The following is a 26,009-nucleotide window of genomic DNA, read 5'->3' on the forward strand; positions in this document are numbered from 1 at the left end:
GATAATATTTTTGAAAATTATGAGATAAAATTAAGAAGAAGATTTTTAAAAAATATTTTTAAAATTTTTGAAAATAAATAAGAAAAATGAAAAAGATTTTATTTTTGAAAAAGATTTTGAAAAAGATAAGATTTTTAAATTGAAAATTTGATTTGACTCATAAGAAACAATTGAATTTTAAAAATTTTTGAAAAAGTCAATCCAAATTTTCGAAATTTATGAGAGAAAAAAGGAAAGATATTTTTTTTATTTTTGAATTTTTAATGATGAAAGAGAAAAACAAAAAAAATGACTCACAATATGAAAATTATGAATCAAAACACATGATGCATGCAAGAACACTATGAATGTCAAGATGAACACCAAGAACACTTTGAAGATCATGATGAACATCAAGAACATATTTTTGAAAAATTTTTTATGCAAAGAAAACATGCAAGACACCAAACTTAGAAATCTTTAATGCTTGGACTCTAACAAACGAAAAATGCATATGAAAAACAAGAAAAGACACAAAACAAGAAAATTTAAAGATCAAACAAGAAGACTTACCAAGAACAACTTGAAGATCATGAAGAATATTATGAATGCATGAATTTTCGAAAAATGCATAAATTTTTAGAAAAAATGCAATTGACACCAAACTTGAAATTGACTCAAGACTCAAACAAGAAACACAAAATATTTTTGATTTTATGATTTTATGATTTTTTTGTATTTTCTTTTAAATTTTTTTCAAAAAATATATAGGAAAAAGAAAATAAGAAATTCAAAATTTTTAATAAGAATCCCAGGAATCTTTCAATGTTGGCCTAAAGCTCCAATCCAAGGGTTGGGCATGGCTTAATAGCCAGCCAGCTTTAGGATATAAATCAGGCATGCAACAGCTGATATTCCAATTATCTTGCCTCTATGCTGATGGTTGGAAACCACAGTCCAAAAGAATTAGACATGGCTTTACAGCCAGCCAGGCTTCAACATGCTTCATGAAACACTAGAATTCATTCTTAAAAATTTAGAATAATTTTCGAAAACAGATGAGAAATTTTTGAAGATTTTTGAAAATTTTTTGAAAATAAAACAAAAAAAATTACCTAATCTGAGCAACAAGATGAACCGTCAGTTGTCCAAACTCAAACAATCCCCGGCAACGGCGCCAAAAACTTGGTGCACGAAATTGTGATCCCTGGTAATGGCTCCAAAAACTTGGTGCTCTAATCTTAATTCATAATTTGTCACAACTTCGATACAACTAACCAGCAAGTGCACTAGGTCGTCCAAGTAATAAAACCTTGCGTGAGTAAGGGTCGATCCCACGGAGATTGTTGGTATGAAGCAAGCTTTGGTCATCTTGTAAATCTCAGTCAGGCGGATATCAAATGGTTATGGAGTTTTTGAATAATAATAATAAATAAACAGAAACTAAAGATAGAAATACTTATGTAATTCATTGGTGAGAATTTCAGATAAGCGTATAGAGATGCTTTCGTTCCTCTGAACCTCTGCTTTCCTGCTGTCTTCATCCAACCAGTCCTACTCCTTTCCATGGCAAGCTTTATATAGGGCATCACCGTTGTCAATGGCTACATCCCATCCTCTCTGTGAAAAAGGTCCAAATGCTCTGTCACAGCACGGCTAATCATCTGGAGGTTCTCGATCATACTGGAATAGGATTCACCCTCCTTTTGCGTCTGTCACTACGCCCAGCACTCGCGAGTTTGAGGTTCGTCATAGCCATCCCTTCCCAGATCCTACTCAGAATACCACAGACAAGGTTTAGACTTTTCGGATCTCAGGAATGGCCATCCATGGGTTCTAACTTATACCACGAAGATTCTAATATCTCGGACTCGGTCCTCTGTATTAGATATCTAAGAGATACTCATTCTAGCTTGTTTGCATGTAGAACAGAAGTGTTTGTCAGGCACGCGTTCATAAGTGAGAATGATGATGAGCGTCACATAATCATCACATTCATCATGTTCTTGGGTGCGAATGGATATCTTAGAAGCGGAATAAGTAGAATTGAATATAAAACAGTAGTACTTTGCATTAAATCATGAGGAACAGCAGAGATCCACACCTTAATCTATGGAGTGCAGAAACTCTACCGTTGAAAATACATAAGTGATAATGGAGTTCATTCGTCTCGACTCCAGAGGGGAACCAGAGTAACCAAGACTAAAATTGATCCGAAGATGTAAATACAATAGTAAAAAGTCCTATTTATACTAGACTAGCTACTAGGGTTTACAGAAGTAAGTAATTGATGCAGAAATTCACTTCCGGGGCCCACTTGGTGTGTGCTTGGGCTGAGCATGAAGTTTACACATGCAGAGGCTTCTTTTGGAGTTGAACGCCAAGTTATAACGTGTTTTTGGCGTTCAACTCTGGTTTGTGACGTGTTTCTGGTGTTTAACTCCAGACTGCAGCGTAGAACTGGCGTTCAACACCCTTTTGCGTCATCTAAACTTGGGCAAAGTATGGACTATTATATATTGCTGGAAAGCCCTGGATGTCTACTTTCCAACGCCGTTGAGAGCGCGCCATTTAGAGTTCTGTAGCTCCAGAAAATCCACTTTGAGTGCAGGGAGGTCAGAATCCAACAACATCAGCAGTCCTTCTTCAACCTCTGAATCTGATTTTTGCTCAAGTCCCTCAATTTCAGCCAGAAAATACCTGAAATCACAGAAAAACACACAAACTCATAGTAAAGTCCAGAAATATAAATTTAACATAAAAACTAATAAAAACATCCCTAAAAGTAAATAGATCCTACTAAAAATATACTAAAAACAATGCCAAAAAGCGTATAAATTATCCGCTCATCAGTAGGCTATTTGGGATAAGCAAGCAAAAATAAATGATGGCCTCAATCATATGCAAGCATGTAAATACACTAAATAATGGACATATAGACTGGAACAAAATAAAGATCACACTTATAGAGAAGTAAACACACAAGAATTGAAATATTATGGTTAAATAGTGTAACCATGTAATTAAGCTCAAATCTCACAGGTTGTGTGTTCTTAGCTATAAACTATGTTCCAATTTACAATCTTCAAACAAGTTTTAACACAAAAATTTTAATTTAAATTAGTGAAATACTATAAAGTCTTGAAAAGAAATTTATTACTTTAACCAAGTAGTAGCTAAATGCATAAAATCAAACAAACATGCAAGCAAATGTAACAATGAACTAACAAATAAAGTAAAATATTAGTGTTGAGAAGAAAATAACTAACCCATGGAGATCGGTATCGACCTCCCCACACTTAAAGATTGCACCGTCCTCGGTGCATGCTGAGTTGTGCAAGTGGACGGTCGGTTATAACTGATGCTTTTCCAAAGAATGTGCAGATGGACTTGTCTGTCGCTCCATGTAAACATTTTTCTGTTTCTCTTCCTCGGTGGCCATCCTGAAAGAAGAGAAAAAAGAAGAAAAGTAACCCAAAAACAAAGATAGAAAATAATTTAAAATATGGTTGGGTTGATGCCAAATGATGAGAGTCTCAATTTCATGGTAGCTACAACATGCAAGTGAGAAAACAGTAGAAGCACATGGCAAATCAAGAGTGCAAAAATTTGCAACAATGGGGAAGAGAGCGTAGGTAATGCAAGAAAATATAAATTTATTTCAATGCAAAAGGGATATAGATAACATAAAAGATTGGCAGTGACAGATAAATAATATCATCCAATAGTAGAAAACAAGTCACTAAGCACCAAAATAATACCAGAAAAGATACAACAGTTGAAAAAGAAAAATTTAACACCAATGGGAAAATAATAAATTTAGAAAAGAAAATAAAAATATGCACAAAATTAAAATGCAATGAATGAAAGTATGCAAATAAATTAAGTAAAATAGAATGAAAGAGAATAAGGATGAGAAGTTAAAGAGAGAAAAGAAGAAGAAAAAAAAGAAGAAGAAAGAAATAAGAAGGGAGAAGAAAGAATTAGGATTGGGGGAGAAAAGATAGGAATTCTGGCACAGGTCTAGTTAAACTGTGCGTCACATGCGACACGGACGCATGGTTGGCGCTATTTTCAAGTGACGCGTACGCGTGGGTGACGCGCACGCGTGACCTAATTTGTGCTATTGGCGCGAGTGCAGCCTTGCGCACGCACAACTCTCTGTTTTATATGCACATTGCCAAAATAACAAAAGTGTTCATAACATGAAAATTGACATAAAAGAGAAAATAACAAAAGAGATGAAGAAGATAAAGACAATAAAGCATAGAAACATAAATGAAACTACACTAAAATAAGAATTAAAGTGCTTAAATTAAAAGGAAACTAAGCTAAGAATCCTAATTCTAGAGAGAGGGGGGAACTTCTCTCTCTAGAAACTAAGAGAAAACAAAATAAAAGCTAAACCTAATCCCCCCTCCTTCATCCTTCTTCAACTTGGCCTTAAATAGCTTTAAAAAATGAGTTAAATTGGGTTTTGGGGGCCCAAAAATTGCTACCAGCGAGTTGCAATTAATGAGGTCACGTGCAGGGACCTGTGCGGACGCACAGATGTGTGCGTCCGCACACATGCTGAATCATGACTTGTGCGTACACACAAGTATGCACACGTAGACTTATGTCTACTATAGCAAATTGCATATCATTTTGAAGCCCCGAACGTTAGCTTTCCAATGTCGCTGAAACCACCTCATTTGGACCTCTGTAGCTCAAGTTATGACCAATTTAGTACAGAGAGGTCAGGGCTGGCAGCTTTCAAAATCCTTCATTTCTTTAATTCTTCCCTTTTGCATGCCCTTTTCCTCACTTCTTCAACCCATACTTACCTTGGAAACCTGAAAATCACTTAACAAATATATCAAGGCACCAAATGGGATTAAAGTGAATAAAATTGACTAAATTAAGCACAAAAGAGCATATTTTCACTTTCAAGCACAATTTAGGAAGAAATCTCAAAAGCATGCTATTTAGGTGAATAAATGTGGGTTTATGTGATGGAATCCACTCAAATCAAACCAAAATATGTCGTAAAATATGGATTCATCAGTAGCCGTAAGTGATTAACTGATGTCCTCTCATCAAGTTAACCTCTTCCACTGCAGCAATCTACCATGTTGCAAGTGGCTCATGTCCTTTCATCAAGCCACCTCTAGGTTTCTCACTGTAGCAGAAGATGAAGCTCTAAGCAATTCACTCCCCTTCATGACCCTACTAAAGGTGCCACAAACAAGGCAGATCTTCTGGATCAGAAAACGCTGCTTCTCAGACTCTAGCCTTAGCACCACAGAGACCTCACTTACCCACGGTCAATGGGATTTCATGTCACGTATCCAAAGTTGCCCAGGTACTCTATTGGAATCTGTAATGTAATCTCTAGCTTTGGTTCAACGCTATCCGGGTCAGGACTCACACAGAACCCATGTAGAACAAGGGTGATTGTCACGGGTCACCCTCAATTCATAAGATGAAGAATGAGAATGCATAAGAGAATAGAATCAGACATATTGAACTAGAACAGTAATATTATTGATCCATTAAATTCAGCAGAGCTCCTAACCTTAACATTAGGAGGTTAGTGACACATGCTTATAGAAAAGTACTATGGGAAACGTAAGATTGGGCAAGAGTCTCCAATAAGGGTGAACTCTTGTCTATATATACTAATCTGCTAACTAAGAGTTATAAAAATAAGATAAACTAGTCTTGTAGTGCGAAAATCTACTTTTTAGGCCCACTTGGTGAGTGTTTGGGCTGAGCTTGAGTGTCTTCCACGAGCTACTACCCATTAGGGGCATTGAACACTGGCTTGGGACTCCCTTTTGGGCGTTGGACGCCAGCTGCTCCCCTGTGGGCGCTGGACGCCAGGAATGGGACTGGTGGCTGGCATTGAATGCCAGTTTTAGGCCTTTATTTTTAAAGCAAAGTATGAACTACTATATATTCCTGGAAAGCCCTGGATGTTAGCTTTCCATAGGCATTAAAAGTGTGACATTTGGACTTCTGTAGCTCCAGAAAAGCTCCTTCAAGTGCACAGAGGTCAGATCCTGACAGCATCTGCAGTCCTTTCTCTGTCTCTGAATTAGACTTTTACTCAAGCTCCTCAATTTCAGCTAGAAAATACCTGAAATCACCATAAAACACACAAAATCAAAGTAGAATCCAAAAATATGAATTTTGCACTAAAACCTATGAAAATATAGTAAAACTTAAACAAAACATAATGAAAACTATATGAAAATGATGCCAAAAAACGTATAAAATATCTGCTCATCAATTTCCATTTATATTCCTGAGAATTTTAAAGGCTGATGCTACTATAACTCTCCTGATGATGTATGATTCCAACCCAATGTATCTTTTCCTACATTTTTACTTGGAGGGAGACAGTTTTGATTTTATTGACAACATGCTCTGGCAAGAATCTCTCAAATTTAGCATAATTTCATTCTCCTTGTTCAGTGATAAATTCTGAAACTCTATGACTTTTGCACTCTAGAGGCAGTGTGTTAATTACAATTATCCTAAGCTCTTCCTCGTCTTTAAGCCATATATGCTCCCAAAAGAGAGTCTTTTTTCCATTGCCTATGACTCTTGAATAGTTTTCTTTTAAAAAAGGCCAAAGATAGACCAATTCCTTCCAAAGCATAGAGCTACCTACTTTGACTTGTATACTATCCAGGTTGAGTGATTCTTTCAAGTATTATGCCTTAGTACCTACACCCACAGAGTGTCTAGTTTTGTGATAAATCTCCAAAGAGTTTTTAGCGTGAATAATTTGTCCATCTCTTGCATCCTTTTCAGTCCTATCCCTCCTTTATTTCTAGTTAGATAGAGAGAATTCCAGCCAATCTGGTAGCATCTTGACGCTTGATTGATTCTTGTTGTTCTCAAAGAATGGATCGAAGTGCCTCTCGCTCTTAGATTGATGGTTTCCAGGGGCTTGTTGTGGAAAGGAGGATTCATCATGTGGTAAAAGGTCTTCATATATGGGAGGTGGTTCATAAGGGTGAGAAATTGAAATGGTATATATGGAGGTAATTATTTAAAGGGATCTTAGGAATAGTGATGTTGGAATGGTGGTTGTTCAAAGGTTGGTTCATATGGCTCATATGGTTGTTCATGAGACTAATTAGGTTCGTAGAAAGGTGGATATGGGGTTGGATCATATGGAGGTGTTTGGTGGTGGAATGGGACTTGAGAGTATTGTAGTTGAGGACAATATTGAGGATAGGATTCATAGAAATATGGTGGTTGAGGTTCATAACCATAATAAGGGCCACCATATCCATTGGGTTGATATGCACCATAGGGAGGATTGTTATCATAGAGGGGTGGAAGAGGTTGATGACATGAAGGTTGATCTTGAATGTAAGCATCCTCCCTCATTTCGTAATTTCTTCTTTGGTGCAAACCGTCATTAAAATCGCCATTTCCGACAACATTTCCACAATCATACCCCAAACTATAAGGATGAAAATTCATAAAGAAGAGAGAAGATAAAAACAAAGGATATCAAAAAAGCAAAGAGAAACAAACACCTAACTACTAATAAAAATAAGAAAACAACCAAAAAGCAAGCTATTCACAATATTCACATATTAACAATAGCCTATAACAAGCACACATTACAACTCCTCGGCAACGGCGCCGAAAACTTGATGAGGACTAGATTTCGGTTTAGAAATTTCACAAGTTCAAAACACAAGATTCGTTATAAGTATAGTCCTAAACCAGCAATTAATCCTATAAAAGTTTAATAAATTATCACAATTCAAATCAAATAACTGGGAGTTTTAAATCCTGGGTCATTCTCCTACGAAATTGCAACCGGGTGTACAAGTATTGGCTATGAAAAATGAGGTTTTGAATGCAATAAATAAGAAATGTAAATAGCAAGGAATTGAAGAAGCAAACAAGAAATTAAACAATTAACAATTAAGGAAATCACCTAGCAAAGGAAAGGAAATTTAAATGCAAAAAGGAACTTGGTAAGGGTTGAGAGTCAAGGATCACTATACTTGTCGTTGACCACAAACATGATAATTATGAAGAGTTAATTCCACTTAGTCAACTCCTAAACATCGAAAAAAAGGCATAATTGATCTTAATCCACATATTCTAACCAACTCACTATTAGGCTTAGTGAAAGGATAGTGTAAGTGAAAACAAAATCAACTAACAACCCTAAATCACCAATCAATATTGGACATCAATGACTCAAGGTCACCTAAGTCCTCAATTCCAAGCCAAGAATGCAAAAATTCTACTCTACAACTAAGGAAGACATTTTATCGAATACTTAGAAGGCATAAATATAAAATATCATAAATTCTAAGAATAACAAAATCTATAACTACCAAATACAAGAAAACAATAATAATAGCTCAAATAAGCATCAATTAAATATAGAAATAACAAATTGCATTACATAAAAATGAGAATTTAATAATTGTTCATAAACTAAAAATAGCAAAAATAACTAACAATAAAAACTAAGTAAACTAAGATGGTAGAACAAGAAAATATAAACAAAACTAAACTAAAACAAGATCAAAACCTAAAACTAAAGAGAAATTAAACTAAGAAACCCTAAAAACCCTAAAATTTTGGAGAGAAGTTGGAGCTTCTCTCTTTAGAATCACCTAAACCATAGTACTACACTACTACTATACTACTTCTACACTACTTGGTTGATTCCCCTTGAGTCTTGCCTCTATATACTTCAGAAATGAGTTGGACTGGGTCAAAATTGAGCTTGAAATCACGAGTCACGTGCCATTTTAAATAAGTCACAAGCTGTGCACGCATGGTGCGTACGCACAAATGAATGGTGATGCATACATACGACCCATGCGTACGCACGACTTGGCAAATTTCCGAAACTCATTTTCTTCATGAATTCTCTACCATTTTGCATGCTTGAACGAACTGATTCTCTATCGGTAAAGAATTTTTATAAAAATATAATCGCGTTGTAAGTATAGTTCCTAAACCAACAGAGAATCCTTTCGTACAAAAACTTTGGTTGTCACAAGTAACAAAACCCAATAAAATTGATAACTGAAGTATTGAAACCTCGGGTCGTCTTCTCAAGGAATTGCAGGGAAGTATGATTTATTATTGATTATGGAAATTGTATATTTTTGGATTTTTGAAATAAGGAACAAATAATTTAAATGGCAAGAAAAATAAATTAATAATTAGAAAATCTCTTGGCAAGGTATGAGAACTGGACGTCCTATCCTAGTTATCCTTATCAATTGTGATGAGAATTAGATTTTGTTCCCACCTTGTTAACCTCTAACTATGAAGGTAAGTTAAGTGGATGAATCAATTTGATTCCTCTGGTCCTAGTCAATTCCTATGGAAAGACTAGCTTTAGATGGATCCAAATCAATTAGCAAAGATAACTATTATCAATCACAAGGAGTTTGATAACTCAAGTGTCTCCAATTAATCAATTCATCAATTAAAGCCAAGAATATAAAAATCTAAGTAAAATTCATAGATCTGAAATACCTCAAATTGTATTACTAAAAGAAATCAAATCTAACATGGAAATTCATAAATTAAATTGGGAAAATAAATAAAAGGAACATTGAACCTGGAAATTGAGAAGAAGAAATCCTAAATCCTAAAACCTAAGAGAGAGGAGAGAACCTCTCTCTCTGAAAACTACATCTAAAACCTAAAATTATGAATATGAATGTTGTCTATGTTGTTGTTGTTCCATGATGAATGGATGCATTTCCCCACTTTATAGCCTCTAATCTGTGTTTTCTGGGCCGAAAACTGGGTCAAAAGGCGGCCCGAAATCGCTGGGGGCATTTTCTGCAGATTCCTGTACGTGGCATCTGTCACGCGAGCGCGTGGGTCATGCATTCGCGTGGTTTGTAGTTTTTCCTGGTCACGCGTACGCGTCATTCGCGTTCTGCTCAAGGCACGCGTCCGCGTCATCCATGCGTCCGCGTCGCTGCCTTTTCTTCAAAACTCTATTTTTGTGCTTTCCTTCCATTTTTGTATGTTTCCTTTCTTTCCTCCAAGCCATTCCTGCCCTGTAATCTCTGAAATCACTTAACACACATATCACGACATCGAATGGTAATAAGAGAGGATTAAACATAGGAAATTAAGACCAAAGAAACATGTTTTCAATCATAGCACAAAATCATGAAGGAAAACGTAAAACCATGCAATTAGTATGATTAAGTGAGTAAAGAATTGATATAAACAACTCAATTGAGCATAAGATAAACCATAAAATAGTGGTTTATCAATCTCCCCACACTTAAACATTAGCATGTTCTCATGCAAAGCTCAAGAGAAGCTATAAGAGTGAAGAGGAATGGTAAAACTTATGAAATGCAACCTATCTATATGAATACAACTACATGCTAAGATGTTTCTACCTACTTGGTGAAAAGTAAATAAATCTTTCAAGACAAACATAAATCAAATTTCACTAATTCAAATTATACAATAAAATACAAGTAAACTTGTAAGAAGATAGCTCATGAAAGTAGGGAACATAGAATCAAGCATTGAACCCTCACTGGTAGTGTATATGCACTCTAATCTCTCAAGTGTATAGGGTAATTCACTCTAGTCTTTCCTAGTCATGCTTTCTAAACTTTGTTCTTTACCTAACCAATCAACAATATTTAATGTACCAATGCAAACATCATAAGGTCTTTTCAAGGTTGTAATGGGGCTAAGGTAAGGGTGAGGATATATGTATGGCCAAGTGAGCTATAAATTGAATCTTTGAGTAACCTAAGCTATCACCTAACATACATATACTCTATATAACTCTAGAATCATGCCTAGCTACCCAAAATTTCCTACTTTCACATTCCATACTCATGTATAAACTTTTCTTTAATTTTATCACATATGCATTGATTTTTTTATTAACTTAACTTAGCATTGGGGTACTTTTGTCCCCTTATTTATTACATATTGAATATTTTTGAATTTTTTTCTTTTTCTTTTTTTTTCTTTTTTTATATTTTTTAAATAGAAAAATAAACATAACTTATCAATGCACATGGATTTTTTATTTTTATAGTCTCACATGAGTAGGCACCCAAATTTTCAATATTTTATCAAAGTACAAACATAACACATTCCCTTATTAACCCATGTTCCCATAGTTTTTCCACACTTAATTGATACACAATCTCTATCTTAAGCTAACCAAAGATTCAATTGGGGTGATTACTTTTTTTTTCCGCTTAAGGCTAGTGATGTGGTAAAATATAGAACAAATGGGGATTAAAAGGCTCAAAGTGGCTAACAAAGGTAATTAAAATGGTAGGCTTATTTGGGATAAGTGAGCAAAAATAAATAATGGCCTCAATCATATGCAAGCATGTAAATACACTAAATAATGGACATATATAATGGAACAAAGCAAAGATTGCAATCATAGGAAAGAAAATATACAAGAATAAAAATTTATGGTTAAATAATGTAACCATATAAATAAGCTCAAAATCTCACAAGTTGTGTGTTCTTAGCTTTTTAAACTATGTTTCAAATACAACTTCAAACAAGTTTTAACAGAAAAAATTTTTTCAATTTAAATTAGTGAAATACTATAAAAATTTCTTGAAAAAGAAAATATTACTTGAACCAAGTAGTAACTAAATGCATAAAATCAAGAAAACATGTAATCAAATATGCAGATGCAACAATGAACCAATAAAGAAAATAAGACATTGGTGTTGAGAAGAAAATAACTAACCCATGGAGATCGGTATCGACCTCCCCACACTTAAAGATTGCACCGTCCTCGGTGCATGCTAAGATGTGCAAGTGGAAGGGTTGCTTCAACTAATGCTTTTCTCTAAAGGTTGTGCTGATGGAATTGTTTGTCTCCCCATTTAGAAGCTTTCCCTTTCCCTTTCTCGGTGGCCAGCCTGAAAGTAGAGGAAAAGAAGAAAAGTAACCCAGAAAGAAAGATAAAAAACAAATAAAATATGGCTGGGTTAATGCCAAATAATGAGGATCACAATTACATGGTAGTTACAACATGCAATTGAGAAAACAGTGGAAGCAAATGGCATATCAATGTTGCAAAAAATTTGCAACAAAGGGGAAGAGTAGGTAATGAAAGACAGTACAAAATATTACCCAACAGTGTAAAACAAGTCACTAAGCACCAAAATAGCTCAAGAAAAGATGTAACTGTTGAATAAGAAAATTTAACACCAATGGTAAAATAATAAATTTAGAAAAGAAAATAAAAATATGCACAAAATTAAAATGCAATGGATGAAAGAATGCAAATGTAATGAGGATAGAAAAATGAGAAGGAAGAAGAAAGAAATAAGAAGGGGGAGGGAAAAATTAGGATTGGGGAAGAAAAGATAAGATAGTTGGCGCTGATCTGGATAAGCTGTGCGGCGCAGGCGACGCGGACGCGTAGGGCACGCGTTCGCATGGGTTGGGCTATTTTCAAGTGACGCGGACGCGTTCGCATGGAATGATTTGTGCCATTGGCGCGAATGCAGCCTCGCGTACGCACAACTCTCTGTTTCATATTCTCATTGCCAAAATTTAGGGTGACGCATTCGCGTGGGTCACGCGATCGCGTGAATGGCCATATTTTAAAAAATGACGCAGCCGCATGGGGCACGCGGTCGCGTGATAGGGCTTGTGCTTCTAGCATCATTCTAGCCCCACTCCATCATAACTCTCTGCCATACACCTCTTTACGTCGATTTTGTAGGGCCACGCGGTCGCGTGGGTGACGCGGACGCGTGGGAGGCTATTTTCCAAAATGACGTGGCCGCATGATGGACGCGATCGCGTGAGAATGTTTGTGCCTAAGGCATGCCTCCAGCCACGCTTTTGCATGACTTTCTGTTTAATTATCTTTTCTTCAGAACGCACATATGACGTGGACGCATCAGCGACGCTTACGCGTCACATGCGTGTTTTTTTTATATGCAGAATGCAAATACAAATGCAAACTATATGCAGCTAAATACAGAGATTATGAATGAACACTAAGGAAACATAAAATAAAATAAAACTAAGAACAACAAGGAAAGAATATACCATAGTGGATTGTCTCCCACCTAGCACTTTTAGTTAAAGTCCTTAAGTTGGACATTTGGGGAGTCCTTTGTTATGGTGGCTTGTGCTTGAACTCATCCTGAAAATGCCACCAATGCTTGGACTTCCAATAATCTTCATTATTCTCAAGTGAATTTGCCAAGCCTTGAGGGAGTTCTTCACAAGCCTTGAGCTCCCAAAGTGTATCCTCATGTATGCCTGGATCCCAAATCTTGTTTCTACACCCGTCTTCAAGTGGATCATGATGATTCCATCCGGGTGGTTCAGCCTTAGAATTCTCATTTAGACACCCAAACATCCTCCTAGACCCAATTAATTGAGAATTATGCCAACCCTTGTACTTCAATTTGGAACATGCAACCATATTGAACCTTGCAAGACAACTCTTACCACTACCCATCTTCCTCTTGCTCTTATAGCCACAAAGAGCTCTAAGTTGACCATCTGTCTCAAGTAAACCATATTCAAGTAGAATGAGAAAGCTAAGGGATATGAATTTTACCCACTTAAATGTTGTATTGGGTGGTAATGGCCTTTGGGGAGAGGTCTCCAGCAACTTTGGCAAGGTGATTTTAAGCTCCACTCCTTTGTGCTCTTCTTGGACAACTTCCACCTCATTGTAAGCTTCTTCAATTTCAACATCTTCCTCTTGGTAGCTTTCTTCCAATTCAATATCCTCTTCATTGCTTTCCAAGGGCATGGGAGGTTGTGCTTCTTCTTCTTTAATCTCCATCTCTTGATCAACCTCTTCAAAGTCTTTAGCCATAATATGCCTTGGAGGTTGTACACCCTCTTTAGCATCAAATTCAAATGTTTTGGAAGGAGGTTCTATGACTGAACTTTCCCATGGAGGATCTGCATCTCCCAAGTCTTCAACCTCTTATTCTTCTTCAATAATTGCTGCTTTGTCCAGTTATTTTAGTATAAAATTGTACTCATCCTTGATGATTTTCTTTCCTGACAGCTCCTTTCAACTATTCCTTCATCTGCAAGGGTCTCTTCTACCTTCACCTTTTGGGCCTCCTCTTGCTCTAAGACAAGATCAGACTCCTCCTTGATGTCTTCCTTCACTAATTCTTCAACCACTCCTTCGACTTCAAGGGTTTCTACTACCTTCATCTGTAGGGCCTCCTCTAGCTTCTTATGAAGTATGGATTCGCGAAGATGATTCATCTTTCTTGTTCCATATCAATAGCATAATTGGGATCTTCTTGCTCTTGGATTGATGGATGTGGGTGCTCTTCCATGGAGGGTGGTGATGGGATGGGAAGATTATTATGCGGTTGAAAAGGAAGCGCACTAAAGTTTGAGGGTTGAATATTGGAGGTAGAGGGTTAGTCCATGCGGGATATAAGTGCTTGAAGAGTAGAGGTGAGACTAGTGATAGAGGCAAGTGTAGTATGAAGCTTTGTTTGCCCTTGGTGAATAACACCAAGGGTGTTGTCATCCAGTGGAGGTTGGGGTGGATAAGGGTTAGGGTCATATGGAGGTAAATGGTGTAAAGGGGCTTGTGAGTTTGGTGGTTCAAAGGTATGTTGTGGAGGTGGTTCATAAGCATATGATGGGACTTGTTGGTAACTATAAGGGGGTCCACCATATCTATCATCTTTGTAAGCACCTCGGAATGGCTCTTGACCATAGTAATTTGGTGAAGGTTGGTTGTCACGAAAAGGTCCACCATAAATATTGTCTCGACATGCATTGTTGAATGGTCGTCGTCCATGGTACGTTGGGAGGTGTTGTTACCTAAAGGGTTGATTAGGTCCTCGTGGCTCCGTCCATCTCGGATTGTTTTGACCTTGATGCATGTTCCTGTTATAGCTTCCATTCCTTTCAACATTATTAGAACTAAACTCAAAGCGACGGAGGTGAGAATTCATAGTAACTAATAAAAATTAAAAACAAAAATAAAGGCAAATAAACAAGCAAAATAAAATATTTACAATAACCAATAATAAGGCATACGTTTGCAATTCCCCGGCAACGGCGCCATTTTGAACGAACTGATTCTCTATCGGTAAAGAATTTTTATAAAAATATAATCGCGTTGTAAGTATAGTTTCTAAACCAACAGAGAATCCTTTCATACAAAAACTTTGGTTGTCACAAGTAACAAAACCCAATAAAATTGATAACCAAAGTATTGAAACCTCGGGTCGTCTTCTCAAGGAATTGCAGGGAAGTATGATTTATTATTGGTTATGGAAATTGTATATTTTTTTGTTTTTAAAATAAGGAACAAGTAATTTAAATGGCAAGAAAAATAAATTAATAATTAGAAAATCTCTTAGCAAGGTATGAGAACTGGACGTCCTATCCTAGTTATCCTTATCAATTGTGATGAGAATTGGATTTTGCTCCCACCTTGTTAACCTCTAACTATGAAGGTAAGTTAAGTGGATGAATCAATTTGATTCCTCTGGTCCTAGTCAATTCCTATGGAAAGACTAGCTTTAGAGGGATCCAAATCAATCAGCAAAGATAACAATTATCAATCACAAGGAGTTTGATAACTCAAGTGTCTCCAATTAATCAATTCATCAATTAAAGCCAAGAATATAAAAAGCTAAGTAAAAATCATAGATCTGAAATACCTCAAATTGCATTAATAAAAGAAATCAAATCTAACATGGAAATTCATAAATTAAATTGGGAAATAAATAAAAGGAACATTGAACCTGGAAATTGAGAAGAAGAAATCCTAAATCCTAAAAGAAATCCTAAATCATAAAACCTAAGAGAGAGGAGAGAACCTCTCTCTCTGAAAACTACATCTAAAACCTAAAATTATGAATATGAATGTTGTCTATGTTGTTGTTGTTCCATGATGAATGGATGCATTCCCCCACTTTATAGCATCTAATCTGTGTTTTCTGGGCCGAAAACTAGGTCAAAATGCGGCCCGAAATCGCTGGGGGCGTTTTCTGCAGATTCCTGTACGTGGCGTCTGTCACGCGAGCGCGTGGGCCACGCGTTCTGCTTAAGGCACGTGTCCGCGTCAGTCATGCGTTTGCGTCAGTGCCATTTCGCACTAGGCACGCGTCCGCGTCATCCATGCGTCCGCGTCTCTACCTTTTCTTCAAAACTCCATTTTTGTGCTTTCCTTCTATTTTTGTATGTTTCCTTTCTGTCCTCCAAGCCATTTCTGCCCTGTAATCTTTGAAATCACTTAACACACGTATCACGGCATCGAATGGTAATAAGAGAGGATTCAACATAGGAAATTAAGACCAAAGAAACATGTTTTCAATCATAGCACAAAATTAGGAAGGAAAACGTAAAACCATGCAATTAGTATGAATAAGTGAGTAAAGAATTGATATAAACCACTCAATTGAGCATAAGATAAACCATAAAATAGTGGTTTATCAATGATTTTCCTCCATCTTTCCAAGCCATTCTTACCTCCTAAACCTTAAATCACTCAAACAAACATATCAAAGTATCAAACAAAATAAAAGTAAATTAAATTTGACAACTTAAAGCATAAAAAATATGTTTATCAATTAAGCACAATTAGCAGGAAATTTACAAAAGCATGCAATTTCAATGAATAAGTGCAAGTTAAATTGATAAATTATACTCATTTCAAGCTAAAAATTATCATCAAATATGGATTTATCAATAAGCATTGGGTTTTCCACCCTTTTAGCTTACTTTGCATTCTTTTTCCACTACGTTTTTGAATCTCTCCTTTCCAGCTCTATGGATAGTAATCCACGCCCCCAAATATCTACCCAAACAAGTTTTATCTTGAAAATTACAGTAGTTTAAAATATCATTTCTTTCTTTTCTTTTGACATTGTTGGAGAAGACCATCAATATTTTTTCAATTATTACTTTAAGACCCGAGGCTTCAAAAAATCACTCCATGCATTTATTGACCACATTCATCTGGTTTATACTTAGTGAATAATGACAAATCATTTGCAAAGAGCAAATGTGAGATCTTTGGTCCATGTTTTCCATCCTGTATCACTCTCTAATCACCTTTCTCAACATGCTTTTCAATTAATTGCAAAAGCTTGTCCATGACTATGACAAAAATATCTTTATCCTTCTAGAATGAATTCTCTTCATGTTCGCTGCATTGGTTCCCTTCATTGTTAATATGTATGCTTCATCCTATTTCTTGGATTTCTCTTGCTCTTTCATCTTCATATTTTTTCAACGCTTCTATCATAATGTTTGAATTTATGGAATTTAGATTAGGTGGGTCAAGGTTTGGGTTAGGTAGATCTTCCATTTTTTCATCAATTTCTTTAGTGTTGTGGGTAGGAAAGGTATCAGTGTTGTTATAGGCTCAGAAGCCAGGAATGATGTCTGGGTATAGTTCTGGTTGTTGGGGATGGTGTTTTGGGCTTTAGGTTAGTCTACAGGTAAGGTCATTGAAAGATTCACATTGTGGGTTGAATTATTGGCTGTATGTGAATTAACGAGAGGGGGCTCATTAGGTTGTTTCTTTTGTGGGTCAGTGTTTGGGCTTGGTTTATGTTATTAGGTTGGGCTAGGTTGGTGTCCTAGATTGATGGTTCATTTGATTTAACCTTATTTGTGATTCTCTTAGTGGCTCCATTGGACATATGATTTTGGGCTGTGTGTGGCTTCTTATGCATAATGATATTGTTCTTATTCAAACGATTGTGATTTGTCCTATTAACCCCATTAGGATTCGATTCTTTCAAATTGTGAAGTACCTGAAACCTTGTACCTTTCCTAATTTGTATGCCTTTATTGCTTTCACCTCCTACATTCTCATTACCTACTGCTGCATTGCTTTTTCTTGCTTTCCTTTCATGTGGTGCTTTTTGCACTACCATCTAAGGTCCATAGGCCTTCTCTTTATCTTTATTGTTATTACCATTTCTGCCCCCATCTTTTTCATCGCTTTTGGCTTCTGGACTTTCCTCACCTCCTTTATTATAACTTTCTCCTTCTTTATCAGTGGCTTGGTTCGTCATTACTTTTCTATTCTTAAGACATTGAGAATTCTCATGTCCACCATACTGCATGAAAAGGATATGTTGTCCAATCTTTTATACTCCATCATATATTTGACACTATTGATGGAATATTGAGATACCAATAGCTTATTGGGATCTAACTCCACACACAATCTAGCAAATTTATCCCTGCTTTTATCGGCAATATTGGTGTCTCAAGGTCTTACCCACTAGATTATCTACTCTTTGGAGCATATTTTCTTCATAATATTCGATAGCCAACCCAAGAAGGTGTATCAAAGTAGTAATGATTTCAATAATAACCTCAACTGGATTAAAGTTAGGTTTTCAAAACGTTATTGTTATTACCATTTCTGCTCCCATCTTCTCTATTGCTTCTGGCTTCTGGACTTCTCCCACCTCCTCCATTATAACTTTCTCCTTCTTTATCAGTGGCTTAGTTCGTCACTACTTTTCTATTCTTAAGACGTTGAAAATTCAAAATTCTCATGTCCCACTATACCGCATGAAAAGCATATATTGTGTAATCTTTTATACTCCACCATATATTTGACACCATTGATGGAATATTGAGATACCAATGGTTCATTGAGATCTAACTCCACACACAATCTAGCAAATTTACCCCTACTTTTATCGGCAGTATTAGTGTCTCAAGGTCCTACCCACTAGATTACCTATTCTATGGAGAATATTTTCTTCATATTCAATAGCCAACCCAGGGAGGTGTACTCAAGCAGTTATGGTTTCAGTGGTAGCCTCAACCCGATTAAAGTTAGATTTTCAGAACTTTATAGCAAGATAATAATAAAAAAATTTCAAAGCTCTCCAGTTAGAGCGAAATCAAGATCTTCTTGTAAATAAAACTTCACAGTGAAAAGCCACTCCTTATATCAATCACCCCAATACTTTCTTGTTTGCCCCAAATGGCCTCCAACCTCCTACTAAGGACTTCTAGTGATATATGCCCACCCAAAAACTTCACAACGAGGGTTTTCCACCAATGGTGTCTCAAACTCTTCAAAGTAGTGTCATTTATGACAAAGTTGTAAATACCATTAATCTTTTCTATCCTGATCTCCTGGTTCATCTTCTCTCTAGCATTATACTGATTTGAGTTCAAGTCTGTGGTCTTACCTTCTCTTGTAGATTCCTTTTTCTTCTCTATAGAATGTGTAACACGTTCCTCCTCTTCAACCTCTACTATTGAGTTTCGCCTTTCCTTGATTGCATCTCTAAAGGACTTGATTCGCCTACATTCTTCACCATTGTCTTTTTCTTCATCACCTAGCATCAAATCTTTCTCTCACAGAACCATAAACGTATCTCCAGTGAAACTGCCTCCATCGCCTTCCATCCTAAATTTCTTCCCTTTTCGAGCCTCTACCTCTCGGTCTTTATTACTATAGGGGGTCTATGAATTCATGGGAACGTGAATTTCTACCCCAAACATATTTATCACACATAGTGGTAGCCTCAAGTACAGTACACTAATGTACAGAGAGAAAAAAATAAAAAAATATTTTTAGACACAAGTTTTTTTAGAATACACTTTTATTCCTCTCATCTCTTGTTTTTTCACAAGAACTTCTTAGTGTTCTACCCCTTTTTTCTTTTAGCCCAATAAAAGGTCTTTACAATTCTTTTGTTGATTCGGCCTGGAACAAATGTTTCAGCTTCTTGTTTTTCTTCATTGTTTCTTGTAGGGGTGTGCATGGGTCGGGTGAAACCGGGTTTGGTGTGACCCAGACCCGACCCGAAATATATACCGGGCCTATTTTTAAGACCCGAACCCGACCCTAAACCCGATGAAATCTATACACTTTCGGGCCACGATTATACCGGGTAAAAACCGGGTGAAAACCGGGCCGTTAACATTATATTACCTTGATACCTTCTTGTAAGTTAGCATGTAAAAATATCTAAATTTCCAAGACTCCAATCATTATTTGACATGGTAAAATTCACTTAGAAATATATACTAAGAACCAACTCTTCTCTAAAATTAAAGCATAACCATAATCAATACTAATATTGCCTAATAATACCAAATATTTAAATCAATACAAATAACACAATATTATGCATTAGTCTAAAGTCTTATGCATTTTAAACATAAAATATTAACTTATAGTCTTATATATAATGACTAATAACACAAAATATTAAGGTTTACAACACTTAAATTTCACATAATAATAGCCATCATCCATCACTAATAACACAAAATATTAATTATATATGATGACCGGGCCACCGGGCCGATTTCGGGTGACCCGAGCTATGGCCCGGACCCGACCCGAAATTATGACCGGGTCTATTTTTGAGACCCATACCCGGCCCTAGACCCGATGAAATCACACCAAATTAGCCCCTAAAGTGTTCGGGACCGGGCTGGATCTTCGGGCCGGGCCGGGCCATGCACACCCCTAGTTTCTTGGACTTTCTGGAGTTAGTGGTGCATCATAGATATTATCTTTAATTACTAACTAATATACTAAAAAAATTTAAAAAAAAAGCTTTAAATCACTAACTACAAAACTAAATCGAAAATTACAATCATTACTCCAGAGTAAAAACAAAACTGATCCTAATTAAACAATCAAACACCATGTTCCAAAAAAAAAATTCAAATACTAAATAAGTCAATACATCCATAAGTAAATACCATTTTTTAATGAATAATAATATATAATTAATAAAATTTATTATTTTTTATTAAAATAAAAATATTTTTATATTAAATTTTAAATTTTAATAATATAAAAATAAAATATTAATTTAAAATATTAATTAATATTAATAAAAAATATTACTCCGTTAACATTTCTCTTTCTTAATTCATGTGAAAATGCCAAATTCACCGTTATTATGAAATCTATTTATTGACATGTATATGTTCAGTAAGCTAAGCTAGTAGTTTAACATAAGTTTTGTGAGTTCTATAATTTGAAAATTACTTGAAATTTGAGAGATGAGAATAATAGAATAGAAATTGCAATAAAAAAATTAGAGAATTATTAGTGTAATTCTTATGTATGTTATACATATTTTTTTAGGCTTAATTTGCCCCATTAATTTACTGTGATATGCAACAATAAATCACTGATGATTTTTTTTGTAAGTTATAATGAAAAACACTTTATTTACTTTTATATTCACATCAGTCAAATCTTACGCTATTAATATTTTATAAAATAATATTTTTTACTTTTTTTTTTGTATACAAAAAAAATATTAAGATAGATTATCCAAAAATAATAAAATAAGAGAAATTTATAGACATCGAGTACATGCAATATACAACAACATATTTATGTATAAAAATATTATTCTTTCAAAAGATATAACTATTCAATGAGTTACCTCTTTTTAATAAGTTATAAACTTTTGAATAAGTCGCACCTATAAAAAATATAACTTTTTAAACATAACTTTTTATCTATTTTAAAAATATATCTCACAAATTAAATTTACAATTAATTAGTATAGGCCGATATACTTTATTTTGGTTTCCTGAAACTCGCAAACTCACGATATACTTTATTTTTGATTGATCTCTTTTCTTACTTAGCCGGTATATGTATGTATCATTATTAGTATTAGATACCTAATTTATCAAAAGTATATAGTAAAACTAATTTTTATACAGAGATACTAAACTATGGACTACATCTAGATCTGTGCTAATAATTATACAAGAAAAAGAACCATATCTCATATGTCAAAAAATGTGTATAGTCATCCCACTCTAAGAAGGAAAAAAAATAAAACACAAAGAAGGCTATTGCAGTATATTACAGCTTGCTACAAGTGCAAATTATTGTTATTGGGGCAATAAGGGGGACACAACGCAAACTCGGCTCGTTGGGACGGACACAAGTTCACGTGCAACATCCTTGAATTCAAGAACTCCTCCATTATTATTGCATTTTGATAGCAATCGAAACGCTTCTTCCTTTGTCATCTTTACCTTCACTCTTATCCCTTGATTCCCTTCTCCCTTTTCCCTCCTCCATTCATTATCTTCACTAATGCACTTTTCTTCTCCCAAAATGGTAGGTTCTGCATCCGCAAACCGCACAGTTTTCTTCACCATTGTCTTCTTCTTTGGCGGTTGCTGCTTCTTATTCGTTAACTCATCTCTGTACACAGCTTCTGTCACTTTCAGTGGCTCTACTTTTGCTAATTTCTTAGGTGATATTCTCCTTTTAAGACAACCAAACACCTTCCTCATCATCTTTTTATTACTAGTGATCAGTTTCAACAGGGAATCAGGAAGGTGGAACTGGAAACTGTGAATTAATAAAGGAGTAGTGCTCAGTGGTGCAAGTCGATGAGATAATGGGAAACCAAAAAGTGGAAGAGGGAATTTATAGTGAGTAGAAGCGTGAAGTGTACATTGGGGCACTTCAAATATAACAATAAAAAATGAAACAGTTAATTTACGTGGAAATTTATGTTAGCCAATGGGAGACCAGGGTTTCAACTGAAGAGAAAAGAAAGTCGTATCTACGAATCTATTAGTCAGTAGTAATCTTTCAAGTGATTGGATGTTAATTTACATTTGTCCTTTTATATTAGAAACTGGAAATGTTTTCTCCTCTTTTTTCCAAAAAGACTCTATGATCCTCGTTGAAAGGGTCAATACACTTTCCGAGTGGTTTTACTGGTCACTTGAAGTTGGCCAGTTCAAGAATTGAAATTTCTCCATTAGAGACAAAATAAACATCCCTGCCTTAGTCGATTTATTTCCAAGGTTGCGAGAACTGGACCGGTCAATGAACCGGTGAGGTGACTGGTTCACTGGTTTAGTGGTTTGACTGGAGTTTAATCGGTTTAATTAAATATTAAATAAAATTATTAAAAATTTAATATATAATTTTATATATTTAAATTCATGAATTTTTAAGTAAAAAAATTTTAATAGAATTTAAGATATAAAAAAAATTGAAGATGAAAAGTTCATTGATAATATTCAGATTGAGTTAAATTTATTGATAACTTTAAAACAAGTAACTGATGCAGAATTTCCACTCAAGCTGCAAAAAATTAAAGATCTTGCAGGCAACATTGTCAAGCCAAGGCTAATTATTCAACATCAATTCTCTTATACAATTCAATTATCCCTTTTTGGGCTGCCAATATACAATTCAATTGAATAACACATTGATGAAATTTCTTATTGTGCAACAAGCCTCTTATAACTAACCAAACCCTAACTAGATTCAACAAATTCAATGCTTTTCAACAACAAAAACTCATAATACAGAGTTACAGACAACTCAACCTCCAAATCCAGAAACAGAAAAACTAAGTGAAACAATTCAAATTAAATTCAGACTCACATTAAGGAACAACCCAACTCAGAACACAATCCCAATTCAGAATCTAGTACAAAAAATCAACTCAGAAGCCAGAATCTTAGAAATCAAAACTAAAGAAGCAGCAGCTTACTGGAGACACGGCGAGGGAGGAATGACGGTGGTGACAGTGAGCTCAGAAGAGGATCATCAGTTTCTTTTTTTTTATTTTAATTAAAGTTTCAAAACCAGATCAATTTCAGTACTACACCATTCAAACAAAACAAATCAAATTCAAAACAACACAATTTACACAAAAATGTATACATATATACACAAAACTGAATCAGAGGAAACAAATCTAGAGAGAAAAATAAACTGTTCATAATATATGTAATTTGTTCATGCAGCTTGACAGTCACAGAAATCAACTGATTCAGGTAAAATAAAAATTTCAAACTATTTCCATTCAGAAGCAACAAAAATATTCATGAAGCAGCAAACCGAAGCAGCAAACAGAACAGGCAGCATAGAAAATCAAAAACAAAAATCAAGATCAGAACATGTTCAGAAGCAACAAACAGATTGAAAGGGTAATAAAAGTGTTCGAGACTCAACACGACTTGAAAAACTGAACCTGAAGCATATTTAACTGGATTCATATGTTTTTTTTTTAAAACTCAGATGCCCTGTTATTTATTTTTTTTTTCAAACAGAACAGGCGGGCTCGGCCGGTGGTGGTCGCGGCTGCTGTGGTTGGTTGTGGGTGGCAAATGAGGAGGCGGGCTCGGCCGGTGGTGGTCGCGGCTGCTGTGGTTGGTTGTGGGTGGCGAATGAGGAGGCGGGCTCGGCCGGTGGTGGTCGCGGCTGCTGTGGTTGGTTGTGGGTGGCGAATGAGGAGGCGGGCTAGGTGACGTTCGGCGACGAGGAGGCGGGCTCGGCCGGTGGTGATCGCGGCTGCTGTGGTTGGTTGTGGGTGGCAATGGTGGCCTTGGTGGGTGAAAGGAGGCTGGCGCCGAATGCTCAGATTAGGTTAGGGGAAAGGGGAAGAAAGGGGAAGAAAGGGTAGCTTAGATTAGGGTTATTCATTAGTGGCATAGTGGGTTACAGCTTACAGGGTTAGGTTCGCGTACGCCTTTGTCTTTTTTTTTTTTTTTTTTAAGCCAAAACGACATCGTTTGGCATTGAAGTTGCAAACCACTAAACCGTCAAAAAACTGGACAGTTCTTTCGGTTCGCCGATTAACCGCCGGTTCGACCGATTTTTCCACCGATTTTTTGTCAGGCGGTTTTCTACGTTACCCGGACTGGTTAGGTAATCGGTTTCCGATTTTTCTGGTTAAACCGGCCGGTCCGGTCCGGTTTTCAAAACCATGTTTATTTCACAATTAATTGCTAAACTTGCAACGTGAAAGACCCGTTCAACTTATTAATTTGTAAGTATATAGTGTGATGGCGACATGCGCAACCTAGCTATTGAACTAATTAACTTAACTACTCTTGAAAAATATGTTGAATTCCCTGCTTGGGGCAATGTTAATTAATAGAGAAAATTATGCTCCTATCCTCTGCGAGATTTTAAAATAATAGTATAATATTTCTCTCCTCTTATTTTATAAATGTACATTTCTTTTTTTCTAATTTTTAAAAAATCTCTTCTTTAATTCATTTTAAACTTTTTGTATTAACTAATGTTAACTTTATCCATTTTTTAAGAAAAAATAAATTATTTTTTTAAAAAATACCCATTAGTAAAAATTTTATTTTTTATTATTAAATTTTGCTTACCAAAATATCTTTTAATAAATTATTATTTTATTGATTAAATTGTATTTTTTAAAAAATTTAATAATTATATAATTTTTTTCTAAAATATCCTTCAATAATTTTTTAATTATTAAATTATAATTTTATCAAAATTTTCGTTAACAATTTTTTTATATTTTACTATTAATTTTTCGATATCTATATATATTATTTTAACATTAAATAAAAAATTTTAGCAAGATTATTTTTCAATATTAATATATTAATTGTTATATATATTAACAGTGGTAAGATTTTTATATTTAATGTTAAAATAATATATATTTATATCAAAAAATTAATAGTAAAATATAAAAATAACTGTTAACAAAAATTTTGGTAAAATTATAATTTAATAATTAAAAATTATTGAAGGGTAGGTATCTTAGAAAAAAATAATTTAATTATTAATTTTTTTAAAAGTATTTTAATAAAAATATAATTTAATCAATAAAAAAATAATTTATTAAAAGGATATTTTGGTAAGTAAAATTTAATGATAAAAAATAAAATTTTTGCTAATGGATATTTTTTCAAAAAATAATTTATTTTTTTTAAAATGGATAAAGTTAATATTAGTTAACACAAAAAATTTAAAATTGATTAAAGATGAGGTTTTTTAAAAGTTAAAAGGGAGGATAATGTACATTTATAAAATAAAGAGGAGGGGAGTGTCATTTTAATATCTCGTAGGGAAGGAGAGTAAAATTTTCTCTAATTAATATAAATAAACATAATGCCCACATGCAACTTCAGTTTGTTTGAACGTAATATTATTTAAATTTGCAAGTGCTTCGGAAGAAAGAAGCAAGAATTTGCACCATCTTGTATACATTTAGGGGTGGCAAAATTTTCGGAGGTGTGGGGATTGCTGT

The sequence above is a fragment of the Arachis hypogaea genome, chromosome 13, assembly GCF_003086295.3.
Source record: "Arachis hypogaea cultivar Tifrunner chromosome 13, arahy.Tifrunner.gnm2.J5K5, whole genome shotgun sequence".
NCBI classification, from domain to species: Eukaryota; Viridiplantae; Streptophyta; class Magnoliopsida; order Fabales; family Fabaceae; genus Arachis; species Arachis hypogaea.